The 16,270-nt window shown below is 50.1% G+C and overlaps 55 non-coding genes across 55 annotated transcripts; all 55 read left to right on the forward strand.

Annotated features, from left to right (window-relative positions):
- Positions 1-3,312: 3,312 nt before the first annotated feature.
- On the forward strand, positions 3,313-3,385 carry TRNAA-CGC (transfer RNA alanine (anticodon CGC)). The gene has a single exon. It is a non-coding gene; the product is annotated as a tRNA-Ala (tRNA).
- Positions 3,386-7,071: 3,686 nt separating this feature from the next.
- TRNAV-CAC (transfer RNA valine (anticodon CAC)) lies at positions 7,072-7,144 on the forward strand. Its single transcript has one exon. It is a non-coding gene; the product is annotated as a tRNA-Val (tRNA).
- Positions 7,145-7,223: 79 nt separating this feature from the next.
- Positions 7,224-7,296, forward strand: TRNAV-CAC (transfer RNA valine (anticodon CAC)). Its single transcript has one exon. It is a non-coding gene; the product is annotated as a tRNA-Val (tRNA).
- Positions 7,297-7,375: 79 nt separating this feature from the next.
- Positions 7,376-7,448, forward strand: TRNAV-CAC (transfer RNA valine (anticodon CAC)). The gene has a single exon. It is a non-coding gene; the product is annotated as a tRNA-Val (tRNA).
- An 80-nt stretch (positions 7,449-7,528) lies between these two features.
- On the forward strand, positions 7,529-7,601 carry TRNAV-CAC (transfer RNA valine (anticodon CAC)). Its single transcript has one exon. It is a non-coding gene; the product is annotated as a tRNA-Val (tRNA).
- A 79-nt stretch (positions 7,602-7,680) lies between these two features.
- On the forward strand, positions 7,681-7,753 carry TRNAV-CAC (transfer RNA valine (anticodon CAC)). The gene has a single exon. It is a non-coding gene; the product is annotated as a tRNA-Val (tRNA).
- A 79-nt stretch (positions 7,754-7,832) lies between these two features.
- Positions 7,833-7,905, forward strand: TRNAV-CAC (transfer RNA valine (anticodon CAC)). Its single transcript has one exon. It is a non-coding gene; the product is annotated as a tRNA-Val (tRNA).
- A 79-nt stretch (positions 7,906-7,984) lies between these two features.
- TRNAV-CAC (transfer RNA valine (anticodon CAC)) lies at positions 7,985-8,057 on the forward strand. The gene has a single exon. It is a non-coding gene; the product is annotated as a tRNA-Val (tRNA).
- A 79-nt stretch (positions 8,058-8,136) lies between these two features.
- Positions 8,137-8,209, forward strand: TRNAV-CAC (transfer RNA valine (anticodon CAC)). Its single transcript has one exon. It is a non-coding gene; the product is annotated as a tRNA-Val (tRNA).
- An 80-nt stretch (positions 8,210-8,289) lies between these two features.
- Positions 8,290-8,362, forward strand: TRNAV-CAC (transfer RNA valine (anticodon CAC)). The gene has a single exon. It is a non-coding gene; the product is annotated as a tRNA-Val (tRNA).
- A 78-nt stretch (positions 8,363-8,440) lies between these two features.
- On the forward strand, positions 8,441-8,513 carry TRNAV-CAC (transfer RNA valine (anticodon CAC)). The gene has a single exon. It is a non-coding gene; the product is annotated as a tRNA-Val (tRNA).
- Positions 8,514-8,592: 79 nt separating this feature from the next.
- On the forward strand, positions 8,593-8,665 carry TRNAV-CAC (transfer RNA valine (anticodon CAC)). Its single transcript has one exon. It is a non-coding gene; the product is annotated as a tRNA-Val (tRNA).
- Positions 8,666-8,744: 79 nt separating this feature from the next.
- Positions 8,745-8,817, forward strand: TRNAV-CAC (transfer RNA valine (anticodon CAC)). The gene has a single exon. It is a non-coding gene; the product is annotated as a tRNA-Val (tRNA).
- Positions 8,818-8,895: 78 nt separating this feature from the next.
- On the forward strand, positions 8,896-8,968 carry TRNAV-CAC (transfer RNA valine (anticodon CAC)). The gene has a single exon. It is a non-coding gene; the product is annotated as a tRNA-Val (tRNA).
- A 79-nt stretch (positions 8,969-9,047) lies between these two features.
- On the forward strand, positions 9,048-9,120 carry TRNAV-CAC (transfer RNA valine (anticodon CAC)). The gene has a single exon. It is a non-coding gene; the product is annotated as a tRNA-Val (tRNA).
- An 80-nt stretch (positions 9,121-9,200) lies between these two features.
- On the forward strand, positions 9,201-9,273 carry TRNAV-CAC (transfer RNA valine (anticodon CAC)). The gene has a single exon. It is a non-coding gene; the product is annotated as a tRNA-Val (tRNA).
- A 78-nt stretch (positions 9,274-9,351) lies between these two features.
- TRNAV-CAC (transfer RNA valine (anticodon CAC)) lies at positions 9,352-9,424 on the forward strand. Its single transcript has one exon. It is a non-coding gene; the product is annotated as a tRNA-Val (tRNA).
- An 80-nt stretch (positions 9,425-9,504) lies between these two features.
- TRNAV-CAC (transfer RNA valine (anticodon CAC)) lies at positions 9,505-9,577 on the forward strand. The gene has a single exon. It is a non-coding gene; the product is annotated as a tRNA-Val (tRNA).
- A 79-nt stretch (positions 9,578-9,656) lies between these two features.
- On the forward strand, positions 9,657-9,729 carry TRNAV-CAC (transfer RNA valine (anticodon CAC)). The gene has a single exon. It is a non-coding gene; the product is annotated as a tRNA-Val (tRNA).
- Positions 9,730-9,808: 79 nt separating this feature from the next.
- TRNAV-CAC (transfer RNA valine (anticodon CAC)) lies at positions 9,809-9,881 on the forward strand. Its single transcript has one exon. It is a non-coding gene; the product is annotated as a tRNA-Val (tRNA).
- Positions 9,882-9,959: 78 nt separating this feature from the next.
- On the forward strand, positions 9,960-10,032 carry TRNAV-CAC (transfer RNA valine (anticodon CAC)). Its single transcript has one exon. It is a non-coding gene; the product is annotated as a tRNA-Val (tRNA).
- Positions 10,033-10,111: 79 nt separating this feature from the next.
- On the forward strand, positions 10,112-10,184 carry TRNAV-CAC (transfer RNA valine (anticodon CAC)). Its single transcript has one exon. It is a non-coding gene; the product is annotated as a tRNA-Val (tRNA).
- Positions 10,185-10,264: 80 nt separating this feature from the next.
- TRNAV-CAC (transfer RNA valine (anticodon CAC)) lies at positions 10,265-10,337 on the forward strand. Its single transcript has one exon. It is a non-coding gene; the product is annotated as a tRNA-Val (tRNA).
- A 78-nt stretch (positions 10,338-10,415) lies between these two features.
- Positions 10,416-10,488, forward strand: TRNAV-CAC (transfer RNA valine (anticodon CAC)). Its single transcript has one exon. It is a non-coding gene; the product is annotated as a tRNA-Val (tRNA).
- An 80-nt stretch (positions 10,489-10,568) lies between these two features.
- On the forward strand, positions 10,569-10,641 carry TRNAV-CAC (transfer RNA valine (anticodon CAC)). The gene has a single exon. It is a non-coding gene; the product is annotated as a tRNA-Val (tRNA).
- Positions 10,642-10,714: 73 nt separating this feature from the next.
- TRNAV-CAC (transfer RNA valine (anticodon CAC)) lies at positions 10,715-10,790 on the forward strand. Its single transcript has one exon. It is a non-coding gene; the product is annotated as a tRNA-Val (tRNA).
- Positions 10,791-10,870: 80 nt separating this feature from the next.
- On the forward strand, positions 10,871-10,943 carry TRNAV-CAC (transfer RNA valine (anticodon CAC)). The gene has a single exon. It is a non-coding gene; the product is annotated as a tRNA-Val (tRNA).
- An 80-nt stretch (positions 10,944-11,023) lies between these two features.
- TRNAV-CAC (transfer RNA valine (anticodon CAC)) lies at positions 11,024-11,096 on the forward strand. Its single transcript has one exon. It is a non-coding gene; the product is annotated as a tRNA-Val (tRNA).
- Positions 11,097-11,169: 73 nt separating this feature from the next.
- TRNAV-CAC (transfer RNA valine (anticodon CAC)) lies at positions 11,170-11,245 on the forward strand. The gene has a single exon. It is a non-coding gene; the product is annotated as a tRNA-Val (tRNA).
- Positions 11,246-11,324: 79 nt separating this feature from the next.
- Positions 11,325-11,397, forward strand: TRNAV-CAC (transfer RNA valine (anticodon CAC)). The gene has a single exon. It is a non-coding gene; the product is annotated as a tRNA-Val (tRNA).
- A 78-nt stretch (positions 11,398-11,475) lies between these two features.
- On the forward strand, positions 11,476-11,548 carry TRNAV-CAC (transfer RNA valine (anticodon CAC)). The gene has a single exon. It is a non-coding gene; the product is annotated as a tRNA-Val (tRNA).
- A 73-nt stretch (positions 11,549-11,621) lies between these two features.
- TRNAV-CAC (transfer RNA valine (anticodon CAC)) lies at positions 11,622-11,697 on the forward strand. The gene has a single exon. It is a non-coding gene; the product is annotated as a tRNA-Val (tRNA).
- An 80-nt stretch (positions 11,698-11,777) lies between these two features.
- Positions 11,778-11,850, forward strand: TRNAV-CAC (transfer RNA valine (anticodon CAC)). The gene has a single exon. It is a non-coding gene; the product is annotated as a tRNA-Val (tRNA).
- Positions 11,851-11,923: 73 nt separating this feature from the next.
- TRNAV-CAC (transfer RNA valine (anticodon CAC)) lies at positions 11,924-11,999 on the forward strand. The gene has a single exon. It is a non-coding gene; the product is annotated as a tRNA-Val (tRNA).
- Positions 12,000-12,078: 79 nt separating this feature from the next.
- Positions 12,079-12,151, forward strand: TRNAV-CAC (transfer RNA valine (anticodon CAC)). Its single transcript has one exon. It is a non-coding gene; the product is annotated as a tRNA-Val (tRNA).
- A 73-nt stretch (positions 12,152-12,224) lies between these two features.
- Positions 12,225-12,300, forward strand: TRNAV-CAC (transfer RNA valine (anticodon CAC)). The gene has a single exon. It is a non-coding gene; the product is annotated as a tRNA-Val (tRNA).
- Positions 12,301-12,379: 79 nt separating this feature from the next.
- On the forward strand, positions 12,380-12,452 carry TRNAV-CAC (transfer RNA valine (anticodon CAC)). The gene has a single exon. It is a non-coding gene; the product is annotated as a tRNA-Val (tRNA).
- A 72-nt stretch (positions 12,453-12,524) lies between these two features.
- Positions 12,525-12,601, forward strand: TRNAV-CAC (transfer RNA valine (anticodon CAC)). The gene has a single exon. It is a non-coding gene; the product is annotated as a tRNA-Val (tRNA).
- Positions 12,602-12,680: 79 nt separating this feature from the next.
- TRNAV-CAC (transfer RNA valine (anticodon CAC)) lies at positions 12,681-12,753 on the forward strand. The gene has a single exon. It is a non-coding gene; the product is annotated as a tRNA-Val (tRNA).
- A 73-nt stretch (positions 12,754-12,826) lies between these two features.
- On the forward strand, positions 12,827-12,902 carry TRNAV-CAC (transfer RNA valine (anticodon CAC)). Its single transcript has one exon. It is a non-coding gene; the product is annotated as a tRNA-Val (tRNA).
- A 79-nt stretch (positions 12,903-12,981) lies between these two features.
- On the forward strand, positions 12,982-13,054 carry TRNAV-CAC (transfer RNA valine (anticodon CAC)). Its single transcript has one exon. It is a non-coding gene; the product is annotated as a tRNA-Val (tRNA).
- A 73-nt stretch (positions 13,055-13,127) lies between these two features.
- TRNAV-CAC (transfer RNA valine (anticodon CAC)) lies at positions 13,128-13,203 on the forward strand. Its single transcript has one exon. It is a non-coding gene; the product is annotated as a tRNA-Val (tRNA).
- A 79-nt stretch (positions 13,204-13,282) lies between these two features.
- TRNAV-CAC (transfer RNA valine (anticodon CAC)) lies at positions 13,283-13,355 on the forward strand. Its single transcript has one exon. It is a non-coding gene; the product is annotated as a tRNA-Val (tRNA).
- Positions 13,356-13,433: 78 nt separating this feature from the next.
- Positions 13,434-13,506, forward strand: TRNAV-CAC (transfer RNA valine (anticodon CAC)). Its single transcript has one exon. It is a non-coding gene; the product is annotated as a tRNA-Val (tRNA).
- A 73-nt stretch (positions 13,507-13,579) lies between these two features.
- On the forward strand, positions 13,580-13,655 carry TRNAV-CAC (transfer RNA valine (anticodon CAC)). The gene has a single exon. It is a non-coding gene; the product is annotated as a tRNA-Val (tRNA).
- Positions 13,656-13,735: 80 nt separating this feature from the next.
- TRNAV-CAC (transfer RNA valine (anticodon CAC)) lies at positions 13,736-13,807 on the forward strand. The gene has a single exon. It is a non-coding gene; the product is annotated as a tRNA-Val (tRNA).
- An 80-nt stretch (positions 13,808-13,887) lies between these two features.
- TRNAV-CAC (transfer RNA valine (anticodon CAC)) lies at positions 13,888-13,960 on the forward strand. Its single transcript has one exon. It is a non-coding gene; the product is annotated as a tRNA-Val (tRNA).
- Positions 13,961-14,033: 73 nt separating this feature from the next.
- On the forward strand, positions 14,034-14,109 carry TRNAV-CAC (transfer RNA valine (anticodon CAC)). Its single transcript has one exon. It is a non-coding gene; the product is annotated as a tRNA-Val (tRNA).
- Positions 14,110-14,188: 79 nt separating this feature from the next.
- Positions 14,189-14,261, forward strand: TRNAV-CAC (transfer RNA valine (anticodon CAC)). The gene has a single exon. It is a non-coding gene; the product is annotated as a tRNA-Val (tRNA).
- A 78-nt stretch (positions 14,262-14,339) lies between these two features.
- Positions 14,340-14,412, forward strand: TRNAV-CAC (transfer RNA valine (anticodon CAC)). The gene has a single exon. It is a non-coding gene; the product is annotated as a tRNA-Val (tRNA).
- Positions 14,413-14,489: 77 nt separating this feature from the next.
- Positions 14,490-14,562, forward strand: TRNAM-CAU (transfer RNA methionine (anticodon CAU)). Its single transcript has one exon. It is a non-coding gene; the product is annotated as a tRNA-Met (tRNA).
- Positions 14,563-14,640: 78 nt separating this feature from the next.
- Positions 14,641-14,713, forward strand: TRNAV-UAC (transfer RNA valine (anticodon UAC)). Its single transcript has one exon. It is a non-coding gene; the product is annotated as a tRNA-Val (tRNA).
- Positions 14,714-14,791: 78 nt separating this feature from the next.
- Positions 14,792-14,864, forward strand: TRNAV-CAC (transfer RNA valine (anticodon CAC)). The gene has a single exon. It is a non-coding gene; the product is annotated as a tRNA-Val (tRNA).
- Positions 14,865-14,942: 78 nt separating this feature from the next.
- Positions 14,943-15,015, forward strand: TRNAV-CAC (transfer RNA valine (anticodon CAC)). Its single transcript has one exon. It is a non-coding gene; the product is annotated as a tRNA-Val (tRNA).
- Positions 15,016-15,322: 307 nt separating this feature from the next.
- TRNAV-CAC (transfer RNA valine (anticodon CAC)) lies at positions 15,323-15,395 on the forward strand. The gene has a single exon. It is a non-coding gene; the product is annotated as a tRNA-Val (tRNA).
- The last annotated feature ends 875 nt before the right edge of the window (positions 15,396-16,270 follow it).

A 16,270-nucleotide genomic window follows, 5' to 3' on the forward strand; every position in this document is an offset into this window, starting at 1 on the left:
AACATCGTTTCCGTGTGTACAAACTGCGTATTGAACGCCGAGGATAGGTCTACGCGACGCGTGGTTTATGACAAAGGCAGCGATATCCTGGCGCAGACTATACATGAATTCGAATTAGAAGATATCGCTGATTGTTTTCGGGCTGACCGAGGCGTGAGGTACTCAATTCCAGGGCCAAAGTAACGCACGATTGGACCGTATTTATCTATCATATGATTTATTAGAAAAAATGACAGTTCTATGCAGTTACTGGCGTTTCCTTTTCTGACCACTGCATGGTAAAACGTAGGGTGGGCCGCAAAGAAGAACGAAAGGAATTCGTCTGGGAAGTGTGGAAAATGAATACTGAGCTGCTACGGGATGAAACTTTTAACGAAAAGGTAGTGACTGCTATTAATTCTTTTGGAAAGGACAGTTTTATGAAATTTGGCGAGGAATGGGAGTTGCTGAAGCAGACAACAAAAATGAAGGCAACTGAAAGAAGTACCGTGCTGGGACATGAAGAGGAGGCCAGAAAACAGGATTTAAAAACATTGCTGGAAAAATTGGTGACACTGGAATGCACGCAACCAGGCGCTTATCAAGAAGATATGCGCGCTGTTAAGAAAAAGCTCGAAGTGTTTGACGAAGAGCGCTATCGAGGCGCGCTCGTGCGCGCGAGAGCGGAAAGACTAACATGCGGGGAAACACCGACCAAAAGAGCACTGGGACTAGAAAAAAAAGCACTCCAGACGTAAGCAGACTGAGGCCATTGAATACGAAGGGGTAGTACTAACCGATAACTATATTAAAGGGCATGCTTTCTTTGAACATTACCAAAAGCTTTTTGCATTCGAGCCTGTCAATATGCACCCTTTGAAGAACTTATTTTTGCAGCGAATGCCACAGCTCGAGTGTAGCTCAAGAAAGGTTAGAACGGCCAATTACAGAACAGGAAGGGATGAAGGCCATCGAAGACCTTTACCCTGGCAAGTCACCAGTTCAGGGCGGTCTTTGTGCCACTTGGTACAAATAGCTCCTATCTTAACCGCAGTTTTCAATGAAGCATACGAACTGAAAATATTTCCACCATCCTTTGGCCAGTCCCATACAATGCTAATTCGGAAAACAGAAGAGACCGAAAAGCTCAAATAACTTTCCTCCTACATATTCATAGCGCTTACTAATTGTGACTACAAAATATTGATAAAGGTACCGGCACAGCGATTCCAGTCAGTTAAGGAAGTAGTCGGCCGACAGCAGACTGACGTGTGACATTTGCGGAAGAACGATTTTTACTAACATTCATAAGATGAAGTGTGTGCTGGAGTGTTGTGACGCCATGTGTGATGCAGTACCGATCCTCGAGCTGGATTTGGAGACAGCGTTTCATTGCGTTTTTCACCAGATGTTGCTCACCATCCTTCAACACGTTAATTTTGGCCACATAATCACTGAGGGGGGGAACATAGCGTACCGGAGCTGCTTTCTAGACTTATAATTATTGAGTCGTTGGGGGCCCCCATTAACGTGAAGCGCTCCGTTCGCCAGGGTTGTCCACTCAGCCCATTCCTGTTTTGTGTTTACATAGAAACGCTATGTCAGGCCATCATCGAAAATGAATACGTTAAGCGATTTCGTCTTCACACGGCAGAGGTTAAGCTATTGGCATACACCGACGATGTGGCTGTATGTTGTAAAGATAAGCAAAGTGTATTGAATACTGTTAGTATCGTCAGAAGGTTTGGCGCCGTCACTAATAGCTTCGTGAACTGGCATAAATGTGTGGGGTTCTGGCATGGAAAATGGGCGTCGACACCAGACCACTTTTCGAACGTAAACTGGGTCACGACGCCAGTTAAGTACCTTGGCGCATCCCTTAATGCCTACAAGGGTAGTAGTGAGTATTGGAATGACCGGACAAAAGAGGTAAAAGAAAAAGCCGGCCGATGTAACGCCAGTCACTTGTCAATGTTCGCGAGAGTTAGAACGTCCAACATGTTTCTCGTGACAAAGATTTGGTATGTAATGCAGGTCCTACAGTGCTCTCGGATCAATGTGCAGAAACTGCACCGCGTGTTCGCGTTATTCGTGTGGGCGTCAAGCTCGGAGTGATGTAGCTGAGATAATCTGATCCGGCGCGTAAAGTATGGTGGTCTGGGGTTGACGCACCGCTTCTTGCGTCAACTAGTAAACACGTTCTTCTTTTTTCGAGATACAAACGACACATTTCTACCCACCGTTATCGAAATGAGGCTGTCAAGATCACTTCCAGAATTCGTTGTAGATACCGAAATAAGGCCGGGAGCTGTTCGTGGTTTCTTTAGGGAAATAATTCAGAGTATTTCTTTTTTGCGTGTTCGTTTTTCGAGTGCATATTTGTGGAGTGTAAAACGGGAAAAGTTATATCGTGATTTGTGTGACAGGGTTTTGCTGGTACCTATGTACAGAGCCCTGTAGAGTGGAGGCCCACGCCTAGACGTGTTGAAAAGGGTAAAGAAGATGCCAGTTCAGCCAGCCACTAAATCTTTCTTCTTTAAATTAAATACCGGTACTCTACCCGTTAAAATGTTTCTTGAACATCCTTGGTTGTACATGCCATGGGAAACCCATTGCCTTATATCTAAAAAAAACGGAAAGCATAGAAAATGTCTTCATCCACTGTTGGGAAGTGGTCTTCTTCTGGGACGTGTTGCAAAGGACTCTAAAAGAGGAGCTACCTATAGATCCCCACGGAATCGGGTTTCTGCCAGTATATGACAACGATGGTTTCCCGTACGACCTGATCATGCTTACGGGCCTACACTGTTTATGGCGCGCAAGAATGGCGGGTTACCATTGTGACCCGGATGCTCGACCGGCGCGTGTGTACTTTTGTGAATGCATGCAGCGTTATGTGGAAGTGCAGAAATTTCAACAGCCTGTTCTTGAGTGGCTGTCGAGGGTTGAACCCCTGAAAGCACTAAAGGAATTTTAATCCGGCAACGTCGTGCCACAGTAGCGGACGGCAACGAATGTAAATATTACTGTACTTTGTTTGCTTTGTGTATTCATTCCTTTTTTTTCTTTGGATGTAGTGTTTATCATTTCAGGAATTTGTGGTGTCACATGTCGAGGACTGGCGATATATATATATATATATATATATATATATATATATAAGTGCCAGGCTTAAAAGAAAGGTTCCCGTGGGGCAGCGGTTATGACGTGCCCCTCACACGCGCAAGGCCCCCGGTTCGATCCCGGGAGGGAACAATGTACTGCCTTTTTTTACCTATTGCAATTGCATACATGCAGAACAAAACGGGAGCAAAATAACCTGAGGCATGCTCGGTTCCCGTGGTGTAGCGGTTATCACGTGCGCCTCGCACGCACAAGGCCGCCGGTTCGATCTCGGGCGGGGACAATGTTACTCCTTTTTTTTCCTATTGCAATCGCATACATGCGGAACAAAACGGAAGCAAAATAACCTGAGTCGTGATCGGTTCCCGTGGTGTAGGGGATTCTACTTCCGGCTGCCGTACGGTACGGTCGCGGAATGTCTTGCGGCGTTGGGCCGCTTGAAGCGGCCCAGCAGTGCCGTGGAATCAGGTTTACGGATACGACTACGCAGGAATATCGGCTTGTTTTGCCTCATCTGCCATCAGGTATGAAGGTTTCTAAGACATTTTTTTCGCACGGAGACTTAAAAGCAATACCGTATCGCGCAGAACATTTTCGCGATGCGCTTGCGCGAGTGCAGCTTATGCCGGAAGTGCTGGCCCTTGGGGCCTATCAAATGAATCATGTGTGGGCGATAACCTTCAAGGACGAAGACGCAAAGAAAAAAATACTTTCACTCGAGGCATTCAGCGTCAAGGAGCACCGGTGCGTCGTTATTGACCCGTGCAAACAGGATGTGTGGATGAAGCTTCACTGGCTCCTGCACACCACGCCCGACGACGAAGTTCGAACGGCTTTGGCACCTTAAAGTTGTTGAAATTTCCAAAGGGAAGTGACGTGTCTCAGGCTGGCACGAGAAGGGCTCTCACACACGTTTGGTGTCCTTGCGCCTGAAGTCCGGTTTGACGGTCGAAGACCTGCCGCACCAGTTGCGCATAGGCGAAGACAACGCACTTGTATTCGTATCTGGTAGAACGCCGCTCTGCCTCCGGTGCCACGGAACCGGTCACATACAGCGCGAGTGCCGGGTACCGCGCTGCGGTGCCTGCCGCCGCTATGGCCACGAGGAGAGCCAGTGTGTACGCAGCTATGCCAATGTAACCGGAACAGGCGGAAGCGACATTGTGCAAGAGCACCTTATGGACCAGGCAGACGCCGAAGAAGCTCCTGTGGGAAGTGGGCATCAGGCGAGCAGGCAAGAGAACCCGCCTGTAGCGTCTTCTGTAAAGGACAAAGAACTAAAAACGGAGGACGAAAAACGACAACGGGCCCACCCAAGCACTCCCGAGGTGGAAACAATTCTTGGAGGTGGCGCATCGACTTCGCAGAATGACTCGGAGAACGATGCACTCCCGAAAAGTGAAAAAAAAATCAACCTGCAACAGCTGTTACTAAGAGACCTCATGAGAAGGTGGCTAGCGACGAGGATTGCTCCGACCCAACGAGCGCTGTGGGACCACCGCCGAAGTTGGGGGAAACCCCAACCAAGCGTGAACTGGGAGACGAAAGATGCTACGGCACAAAGAACGAAATCAAAAGAATTTGCTATCGTGACCAAGTCACTACTGATAAAAATGTGATCCAGAAAGCATTTGTTGAGATACACGTGTTTGCTGGGGTGTAAGACACCTGTACACGAAGGCTTCTTTACAGAATTTATGCCACTAATGCCGAGGTTGAACGACGATATGAAAAAGACACTGGAAGCTCCCATTAGTGTAAATGAAATCGAAACAGCAATAAAGGAGTTAAGTGAAGGAAAGTCGCCTGGGCCTGATGGCCTTGGCGCGTCATTCTACAAAGCTTTTAAACAGGAATTGGCCGAAATACTCTACCATGTTATTAATGAAGCGTATGATAGCCACGGAATGCCTCCATCTTTTAAAACAAGCCATATTGTACTAATACCTCAAACAGATGACCCCTAAAATTACTTTCAGTTGAAGCATATCGACCGATAAGTCTTGCAAATGTTGATTACAGGATATTCATGAAACTGTTAGCTAAAAGACTGCAAAGTGTAATAATATTGGTAGTTGGTAAACACCAAACATGTGGCATAAAGGGGAGGACAATTTTTACGAATGTTCATACAGCTGGAAGTGTACTGGAGTGCTGTGATATGGTATGCGGGCACGTGGCGGTGGTACAGCTGGACCTTGAAAAAGCCTTTGATAGGGTAGCACACGAGGCGGTCTTTAGATTACTGGAATATACTAACGTAGGGGGGGGGGGGTTCAAGGTGGTCCTAGATGGAGTAAGAACGGCTTACACTGATTGTACTACCAATCTAATAATTATAAAGACATTAAGTGATCGAATATCAGTTGTAACTGGTGTGAAACAGGGAGATCCGATTTCAGAATTATTATTTGCAATGTTCTTGGAACCTTTTTTGTCTTAAAGTGCAAAACAACCAGAATATACGAGTTTTCCATTTCTTCACACATGAAATTAAACTCTTGTCTTACGCAGATGACATTGCAATTTTTTGTGAAGACAAAACAAGCATTGAAGTAGCCGTAAAAGATGCGAAAGAATTTTGTAGCTTTACTGACAGTGCCATAAACTGGCAGAAGTGTTTAGGTTTCTGGCACGGAGAATGGGAAGATAAGCCAGAATGCTATGAAAGCATAAAGTTCACAACTGTGCCATCCAGCTACCTTGGTGTTCCGCTTCAATATTATAAAGATGCAACAAGCCAGTGGGCAGCGCCAACCGAAAAAATGAAAGCACAGACATCAAAGTGGGGCGGACGAAGTATGTCTATTTTAACCCGTGCGATGGTGTGTAACATGTTTTTTGGTAGCGAAAGTGTTTTATATGTTACAAGTGTTGTGTATGTCAAGGATTTGTGTACAGAAATTGCACAGAATATTTGCTGTTTCTTTGTGGGCATCTGGTTGGGATAGGCTGAGTCGTGTAAACTTGTTTCATGCGGTGGGGAATGGAGGTGTAGGTTTATCTCATTTGTTCTTGAAACAGGTCGTGTCGAGATTTGTGTTTTTCCGCGACCAAAGTGACGCGTTTTTGTGCACTGTCATTCAAATGCGATTGTGTGATGCATTGCCTTATTTTATTGTTACCTCACACACGTTTCGTAATGTAGCTGTGAAAGGATTCAAGCGTGAAGTTGTGGATAGTGTCCGTTTTCTCAGAGTGCATTTTTCAGTAGATTATCTTTCAGATTTTTCCAGAAAGAAGCTTTCCAAGGACCTTATTTATGTCATGTGCCCTACACCGATTTATCGTGCAGCATACCATTTATGACAAGAGCGGAATGTGCTGAAAGGTGTAAAAGGTTTCCCTGTGAAGATTTCTACCAAAACTTTCTTCTTTATGTTACATTGCGGCACACTCCCTGTCAAAGCTTGGCTCCAGGAAAAAGGTATCTTTGTGCCTGGGAGCGTCAACTGCATCATTTGTAAAAAGCCAGAGACCATAGAGCACATTTTCTTGAATTGCTGGGATTCCATATTCTTATCGGACATCCTACAGAGAACTCTCAAAAAAGGTTTCCCATCAACGCCTTTCGGGATAAGGTTTCTGCCTGTTGAGCAAACAGAGATGGTGCCGTATGACATAATAATGTTGTTGTGCATGCACAGTCTCTGGAGAACGCAAATGGTGGTCAGAAATGCAGACCAAGTTGCACGACCAGCAGAAGAGTATCTTGTTGAAAATATTGTATATGTACGTGACGCATATAGGTCTTTATGCGAGCCCCCAGAATGGCTATGGTTCTTTGACTACCTCAAGACAACAAAATACCTTTAACGAAGCTGTATATTGTATAATACAGCCGGTGTTTTTATCGCCTTTTCTTCATTGTGAATGTAGTTTTCCTTTGAATTCAAAATTGTGTATTGAGCCATTCCATATTTCTTCGTACTGTATCGCTAACAGGTAATAAATAAATAAAAAAAAAAGGTTCCCGTGGTGTCGCGGTTATCACGTGCGCCTCACACGCTCAAGGCCCCCGGTTCGATCCTGGGCGGGAACAATGTACTACATTTTTTTTTCTATTGCAAATGCATACATGCAGAACAAAACGGGGAGCAAATTAGCTGGAGGCGTGCTCGGTTCCCGTGGTGTAGCGGTTATCACGTGCGCCTCACACGCGCAAGGCCCCCGGTTCGATCCCGGGCGGGAACAATGTACTACATTTTTTTTCCTATTGCAATTGCATACATGCAGAACAAAACGGGGAGCAAATTAGCTGGAGGCGTGCTCGGTTCCCGTGGTGTAGCGGTTATCACGTGCGCCTCACACGCGCAAGGCCCCCGGTTCGATCCCGGGCGGGAACAATGTACAGCCTTTTTTTTACCTATTGCAATTGCATACATGCAGAACAAAACGGGGAGCAAATTAGCTGGAGGCGTGCTCGGTTCCCGTGGTGTAGCGGTTATCACGTGCGCCTCACACGCGCAAGGCCCCCGGTTCGATCCCGGGCGGGAACAATGTACTACATTTTTTTTCCTATTGCAATTGCATACATGCTGAACAAAACGGGGAGCAAATTAGCTGGAGGCGTGCTCGGTTCCCGTGGTGTAGCGGTTATCACGTGCGCCTCACACGCGCAAGGCCCCCGGTTCGATCCCGGGCGGGAACAATGTACTACATTTTTTTTTCTATTGCAAATGCATACATGCAGAACAAAACGGGGAGCAAATTAGCTGGAGGCGTGCTCGGTTCCCGTGGTGTAGCGGTTATCACGTGCGCCTCACACGCGCAAGGCCCCCGGTTCGATCCCGGGCGGGAACAATGTACTACATTTTTTTTCCTATTGCAATTGCATACATGCAGAACAAAACGGGGAGCAAATTAGCTGGAGGCGTGCTCGGTTCCCGTGGTGTAGCGGTTATCACGTGCGCCTCACACGCGCAAGGCCCCCGGTTCGATCCCGGGCGGGAACAATGTACTACATTTTTTTTCCTATTGCAATTGCATACATGCACAACAAAACGGGGAGCAAATTAGCTGGAGGCGTGCTCGGTTCCCGTGGTGTAGCGGTTATCACGTGCGCCTCACACGCGCAAGGCCCCCGGTTCGATCCCGGGCGGGAACAATGTACAGCCTTTTTTTTACCTATTGCAATTGCATACATGCAGAACAAAACGGGCAGCAAAGTAGCTCCAGGCGTGCTCGGTTCCCGTGGTGTAGCGGTTATCACGTGCGCCTCACACGCGCAAGGCCCCCGGTTCGATCCCGGGCGGGAACAATGTACTACTTTCTTTTTCTATTGCAAATGCATACATGCAGAACAAAACGGGGAGCAAATTAGCTGGAGGCGTGCTCGGTTCCCGTGGTGTAGCGGTTATCACGTGCGCCTCACACGCGCAAGGCCCCCGGTTCGATCCCGGGCGGGAACAATGTACTACATTTTTTTTCCTATTGCAATTGCATACATGCAGAACAAAACGGGGAGCAAATTAGCTGGAGGCGTGCTCGGTTCCCGTGGTGTAGCGGTTATCACGTGCGCCTCACACGCGCAAGGCCCCCGGTTCGATCCCGGGCGGGAACAATGTACTACATTTTTTTTCCTATTGCAATTGCATACATGCAGAACAAAACGGGGAGCAAATTAGCTGGAGGCGTGCTCGGTTCCCGTGGTGTAGCGGTTATCACGTGCGCCTCACACGCGCAAGGCCCCCGGTTCGATCCCGGGCGGGAACAATGTACTACATTTTTTTCCTATTGCAAATGCATACATGCAGAACAAAACGGGGAGCAAATTAGCTGGAGGCGTTCTCGGTTCCCGTGGTGTAGCGGTTATCACGTGCGCCTCACACGCGCAAGGCCCCCGGTTCGATCCCGGGCGGGAACAATGTACTACATTTTTTTTCCTATTGCAATTGCATACATGCACAACAAAACGGGGAGCAAATTAGCTGGAGGCGTGCTCGGTTCCCGTGGTGTAGCGGTTATCACGTGCGCCTCACACGCGCAAGGCCCCCGGTTCGATCCCGGGCGGGAACAATGTACAGCCTTTTTTTTACCTATTGCAATTGCATACATGCAGAACAAAACGGGCAGCAAAGTAGCTCCAGGCGTGCTCGGTTCCCGTGGTGTAGCGGTTATCACGTGCGCCTCACACGCGCAAGGCCCCCGGTTCGATCCCGGGCGGGAACAATGTACTACTTTCTTTTTCTATTGCAAATGCATACATGCAGAACAAAACGGGGAGCAAATTAGCTGGAGGCGTGCTCGGTTCCCGTGGTGTAGCGGTTATCACGTGCGCCTCACACGCGCAAGGCCCCCGGTTCGATCCCGGGCGGGAACAATGTACAGCCTTTTTTTTACCTATTGCAATTGCATACATGCAGAACAAAACGGGGAGCAAATTAGCTGGAGGCGTGCTCGGTTCCCGTGGTGTAGCGGTTATCACGTGCGCCTCACACGCGCAAGGCCCCCGGTTCGATCCCGGGCGGGAACAATGTACTACATTTTTTTTCCTATTGCAATTGCATACATGCAGAACAAAACGGGGAGCAAATTAGCTGGAGGCGTGCTCGGTTCCCGTGGTGTAGCGGTTATCACGTGCGCCTCACACGCGCAAGGCCCCCGGTTCGATCCCGGGCGGGAACAATGTACTACATTTTTTTTCCTATTGCAATTGCATACATGCAGAACAAAACGGGGAGCAAATTAGCTGGAGGCGTGCTCGGTTCCCGTGGTGTAGCGGTTATCACGTGCGCCTCACACGCGCAAGGCCCCCGGTTCGATCCCGGGCGGGAACAATGTACTACATTTTTTTCCTATTGCAAATGCATACATGCAGAACAAAACGGGGAGCAAATTAGCTGGAGGCGTGCTCGGTTCCCGTGGTGTAGCGGTTATCACGTGCGCCTCACACGCGCAAGGCCCCCGGTTCGATCCCGGGCGGGAACAATGTACTACATTTTTTTTCCTATTGCAATTGCATACATGCACAACAAAACGGGGAGCAAATTAGCTGGAGGCGTGCTCGGTTCCCGTGGTGTAGCGGTTATCACGTGCGCCTCACACGCGCAAGGCCCCCGGTTCGATCCCGGGCGGGAACAATGTACAGCCTTTTTTTTACCTATTGCAATTGCATACATGCAGAACAAAACGGGCAGCAAAGTAGCTCCAGGCGTGCTCGGTTCCCGTGGTGTAGCGGTTATCACGTGCGCCTCACACGCGCAAGGCCCCCGGTTCGATCCCGGGCGGGAACAATGTACTACTTTCTTTTTCTATTGCAAATGCATACATGCAGAACAAAACGGGGAGCAAATTAGCTGGAGGCGTGCTCGGTTCCCGTGGTGTAGCGGTTATCACGTGCGCCTCACACGCGCAAGGCCCCCGGTTCGATCCCGGGCGGGAACAATGTACAGCCTTTTTTTTACCTATTGCAATTGCATACATGCAGAACAAAACGGGGAGCAAATTAGCTGGAGGCGTGCTCGGTTCCCGTGGTGTAGCGGTTATCACGTGCGCCTCACACGCGCAAGGCCCCCGGTTCGATCCCGGGCGGGAACAATGTACTACTTTCTTTTTCTATTGCAAATGCATACATGCAGAACAAAACAGGGAGCAAATTAGCTGCAGGCGTGCTCTTACCGTGGTGTAGCGGTTATCACGTGCGCCTCACACGCGCAAGGCCCCCGGTTCGATCCCGGGCGGGAACAATGTACTACATTTTTTTTTCCTATTGCAATTGCATACATGCAGAACAAAACGGGGAGCAAATTAGCTGGAGGCGTGCTCGGTTCCCGTGGTGTAGCGGTTATCACGTGCGCCTCACACGCGCAAGGCCCCCGGTTCGATCCCGGGCGGGAACAATGTACAGCCTTTTTTTTACCTATTGCAATTGCATACATGCAGAACAAAACGGGCAGCAAAGTAGCTCCAGGCGTGCTCGGTTCCCGTGGTGTAGCGGTTATCACGTGCGCCTCACACGCGCAAGGCCCCCGGTTCGATCCCGGGCGGGAACAATGTACTACTTTCTTTTTCTATTGCAAATGCATACATGCAGAACAAAACAGGGAGCAAATTAGCTGCAGGCGTGCTCTTACCGTGGTGTAGCGGTTATCACGTGCGCCTCACAAGCGCAAGGCCCCCGGTTCGATCCCGGGCGGGAACAATGTACAGCGTTTTTTTACCTATTGCAATTGCATACATGCAGAACAAAACGGGCAGCAAAGTAGCGCCAGGCGTGCTCGGTTCCCGTGGTGTAGCGGTTATCACGTGCGCCTCACACGCGCAAGGCCCCCGGTTCGATCCCGGGCGGGAACAATGTACTACTTTTTTTTTCTATTGCAAATGCATACATGCAGAACAAAACAGGGAGCAAATAAGCTGGAGGCGTGCTCGGTTCCCGTGGTGTAGCGGTTATCACGTGCGCCTCACACGCGCAAGGCCCCCGGTTCGATCCCGGGCGGGAACAATGTATTACTTTCTTTTTCTATTGCAAATGCATACATGCAGAACAAAACAGGGAGCAAATTAGCTGCAGGCGTGCTCTTACCGTGGTGTAGCGGTTATCACGTGCGCCTCACACGCGCAAGGCCCCCGGTTCGATCCCGGGCGGGAACAATGTACAGCCTTTTTTTTACCTATTGCAATTGCATACATGCAGAACAAAACGGGCAGCAAAGTAGCTCCAGGCGTGCTCGGTTCCCGTGGTGTAGCGGTTATCACGTGCGCCTCACACGCGCAAGGCCCCCGGTTCGATCCCGGGCGGGAACAATGTACTACTTTCTTTTTCTATTGCAAATGCATACATGCAGAACAAAACAGGGAGCAAATTAGCTGCAGGCGTGCTCTTACCGTGGTGTAGCGGTTATCACGTGCGCCTCACAAGCGCAAGGCCCCCGGTTCGATCCCGGGCGGGAACAATGTACAGCGTTTTTTTACCTATTGCAATTGCATACATGCAGAACAAAACGGGCAGCAAAGTAGCTCCAGGCGTGCTCGGTTCCCGTGGTGTAGCGGTTATCACGTGCGCCTCACACGCGCAAGGCCCCCGGTTCGATCCCGGGCGGGAACAATGTACTACTTTCTTTTTCTATTGCAAATGCATACATGCAGAACAAAACAGGGAGCAAATTAGCTGCAGGCGTGCTCTTACCGTGGTGTAGCGGTTATCACGTGCGCCTCACAAGCGCAAGGCCCCCGGTTCGATCCCGGGCGGGAACAATGTACAGCGTTTTTTTACCTATTGCAATTGCATACATGCAGAACAAAACGGGCAGCAAAGTAGCTCCAGGCGTGCTCGGTTCCCGTGGTGTAGCGGTTATCACGTGCGCCTCACACGCGCAAGGCCCCCGGTTCGATCCCGGGCGGGAACAATGTACTACTTTCTTTTTCTATTGCAAATGCATACATGCAGAACAAAACAGGGAGCAAATTAGCTGCAGGCGTGCTCTTACCGTGGTGTAGCGGTTATCACGTGCGCCTCACACGCGCAAGGCCCCCGGTTCGATCCCGGGCGGAACAATGTACAGCCTTTTTTTTACCTATTGCAATTGCATACATGCAGAACAAAACGGGCAGCAAAGTAGCTCCAGGCGTGCTCGGTTCCCGTGGTGTAGCGGTTATCACGTGCGCCTCACACGCGCAAGGCCCCCGGTTCGATCCCGGGCGGGAACAATGTACTACTTTCTTTTTCTATTGCAAATGCATACATGCAGAACAAAACAGGGAGCAAATTAGCTGCAGGCGTGCTCTTACCGTGGTGTAGCGGTTATCACGTGCGCCTCACAAGCGCAAGGCCCCCGGTTCGATCCCGGGCGGGAACAATGTACAGCGTTTTTTTACCTATTGCAATTGCATACATGCAGAACAAAACGGGCAGCAAAGTAGCTCCAGGCGTGCTCGGTTCCCGTGGTGTAGCGGTTATCACGTGCGCCTCACACGCGCAAGGCCCCCGGTTCGATCCCGGGCGGGAACAATGTACTACTTTCTTTTTCTATTGCAAATGCATACATGCAGAACAAAACAGGGAGCAAATTAGCTGCAGGCGTGCTCTTACCGTGGTGTAGCGGTTATCACGTGCGCCTCACAAGCGCAAGGCCCCCGGTTCGATCCCGGGCGGGAACAATGTACAGCGTTTTTTTACCTATTGCAATTGCATACATGCAGAACAAAACGGGGAGCAAATTAGCTGGAGGCGTGCTCGGTTCCCGTGGTGTAGCGGTTATCACGTGCGCCTCACACGCGCAAGGCCCCCGGTTCGATCCCGGGCGGGAACAATGTACTACATTTTTTTCCTATTGCAAATGCATACATGCAGAACAAAACGGGGAGCAAATTAGCTGGAGGCGTGCTCGGTTCCCGTGGTGTAGCGGTTATCACGTGCGCCTCACACGCGCAAGGCCCCCGGTTCGATCCCGGGCGGGAACAATGTACTACTTTCTTTTTCTATTGCAAATGCATACATGCAGAACAAAACAGGGAGCAAATTAGCTGCAGGCGTGCTCTTACCGTGGTGTAGCGGTTATCACGTGCGCCTCACACGCGCAAGGCCCCCGGTTCGATCCCGGGCGGGAACAATGTACAGCCTTTTTTTTACCTATTGCAATTGCATACATGCAGAACAAAACGGGCAGCAAAGTAGCTCCAGGCGTGCTCGGTTCCCGTGGTGTAGCGGTTATCACGTGCGCCTCACACGCGCAAGGCCCCCGGTTCGATCCCGGCGGGAACAATGTACTCCCTTTTTTTTACCTATTGCAATTGCATACATGCAGAACAAAACGGGCAGCAAAGTAGCTCCAGGCGTGCTCGGTTCCCGTGGTGTAGCGGTTATCACGTGCGCCTCACACGCGCAAGGCCCCCGGTTCGATCCCGGGCGGGAACAATGTACTACTTTCTTTTTCTATTGCAAATGCATACATGCAGAACAAAACAGGGAGCAAATTAGCTGCAGGCGTGCTCTTACCGTGGTGTAGCGGTTATCACGTGCGCCTCACAAGCGCAAGGCCCCCGGTTCGATCCCGGGCGGGAACAATGTACAGCGTTTTTTTACCTATTGCAATTGCATACATGCAGAACAAAACGGGCAGCAAAGTAGCTCCAGGCGTGCTCGGTTCCCGTGGTGTAGCGGTTATCACGTGCGCCTCACACGCGCAAGGCCCCCGGTTCGATCCCGGGCGGGAACAATGTACTACTTTTTTTTTCTATTGCAAATGCATACATGCAGAACAAAACAGGGAGCAAATTAGCTTGAGGCGTGCTCGGTTCCCGTGGTGTAGCGGTTATCACGTGCGCCTCACACGCGCAAGGCCCCCGGTTGGATCCCGGGCGGGAACAATGTACTACCTATTTTTCTATTGCAAATGCATACATGCAGAACAAAACGCGGAGCAAATCAGCTTGAGGCGTGCTCGGTTCCCGTGGTGTAGCGGTTATCACGTGCGCCTCATACGCGCAAGGCCCCCGGTTCGATCCTGCGCGGGAACAATGTACTACCTTTTTTTTCTATTGCAAATGCATACATGCAGAACAAAACGGGGAGCAAATTAGCTTGAGGCGTGCTCGGTTCCCGTGGTGTAGCGGTTATCACGTGCGCCTTACACGCGCAAGGCCCCCGGTTCGATGCCGGGTGGGAACAATGTACTACCTTTTTTTTCTAGTGCAAATGCATACATGCAGAACAAAACGGGGAGCAAATTAGCTTGAGGCGTGCTCGGTTCCCGTGGTGTAGCGGTTATCACGTGCGCCTCACACCCGCAAGGCCCCCGGTTCGATCCCGGGCGGGAACAATGTACTACTTTCTTTTTCTATTGCAAATGCATACCTGCAGAACAACACGGGGAGCAAATTAGCTTGAGGCGTGCTCGGTTCCCGTGGTGTAGCGGTTATCACGTGCGCCTCACACCCGCAAGGCCCCCGGTTCGATCCCGGGCGGGAACAATGCACTACCTTTTTTTTATTGCAAATGCATACATGCAGAACAAAACGGGGAGCAAATTAGCTTGAGGCGTGCTCGGTTCCCGTGGTGTAATAAAGAAAATACAAGAATGTGTACCCGAATGGCTGTCGAGGATAGAACCTCTGACAGCACTGAAAGAATTTTAATTAGACAACGCCAGTCCTTATAGGACTGATGGCATGCGTGTTCTTTCAAAATGTTTTGTATTTGTTAATTGTGCATTGTAATTTTGTTCTGTATTATGTGCTCTGTACAATGTCGAAGACCGGCAATAAATAAAAAAAATCGGTTCCTGTGGTGTAGCGGTTATCATGTGCGCCTCACACGCGCAAGGCCCCCGGTTCGATCCCGGGCGGGAACAATGTACTGCCTTTTTTTTCTATTGCAAATGCATACATGCAGAACAAAACGGGGAGCAAAGTAGCTTGAGGCGTGCTCGGTTCCCGTGGTGAGGCGGATTCCACTTCCGGCCACTGTAGTGTACGGACGTGGCTCTCATGAGCTCCGTCGGAGCGGCATCTGCGGCCCAGCAGGGCCGCGGTTCTAGGTTTTTTGTTAACCATGATCCTGATTATCAGGTGCTACTGCCTCAACTACCAACAGGGCGACTTGTTACGAATACTTTATTTTTGCATGCTGATATGCGTGCAAGGCCATACCGGGCGGAAAACTTCCGTGACATGCTGTCGAGCATGAAGTTGCTGTGTGACGTTGTCGCCCTAGGGTGTATAGAATGAGTCATGTGTGGGCCGTGACTATCAAAAGTAGTGACGGAGTGAAAGAACTGCTGCGGGCAAAGGACTTGAAGGCAAAGGATAGATCATGCATCGGCGTCGACCCTGGAAATCAAGCAATGCACCTCAAGCTGCACTGGATGTTACACAACGTGCCGGATGAGGACATTCGTGAAGCCCTGGCGCCTTACGGCCGAGTCACGGTGGCGGGTGCATGGCCTTCAGGATAAAGGTTCTTCAACGCGCCTGGTCACCCTAATGCCGAGGAAGGGCTTGTGGGCGGACGACGTGCCTCATCTGTTACGGATAGCCGGTGAGGAAGCTCTCGTGGTGCTTCCTGGAAGAGCACCGCTCGTCCTTCGTTGCCGCAACACAGGGCACATTCGGCGCGACTGCCGCGTCCCTCGCTGCGCACGTTGTCGTCGTCATGGCCATGATGAGTCGCAGTGCGTGAGGACATAAGCAAACGTGACGGGGCCGACGGCTGCAGATGAAAGCGCTG

This window comes from Dermacentor variabilis, unplaced genomic scaffold (assembly GCF_050947875.1).
Source record: "Dermacentor variabilis isolate Ectoservices unplaced genomic scaffold, ASM5094787v1 scaffold_13, whole genome shotgun sequence".
NCBI lineage: Eukaryota > Metazoa > Arthropoda > Arachnida > Ixodida > Ixodidae > Dermacentor > Dermacentor variabilis.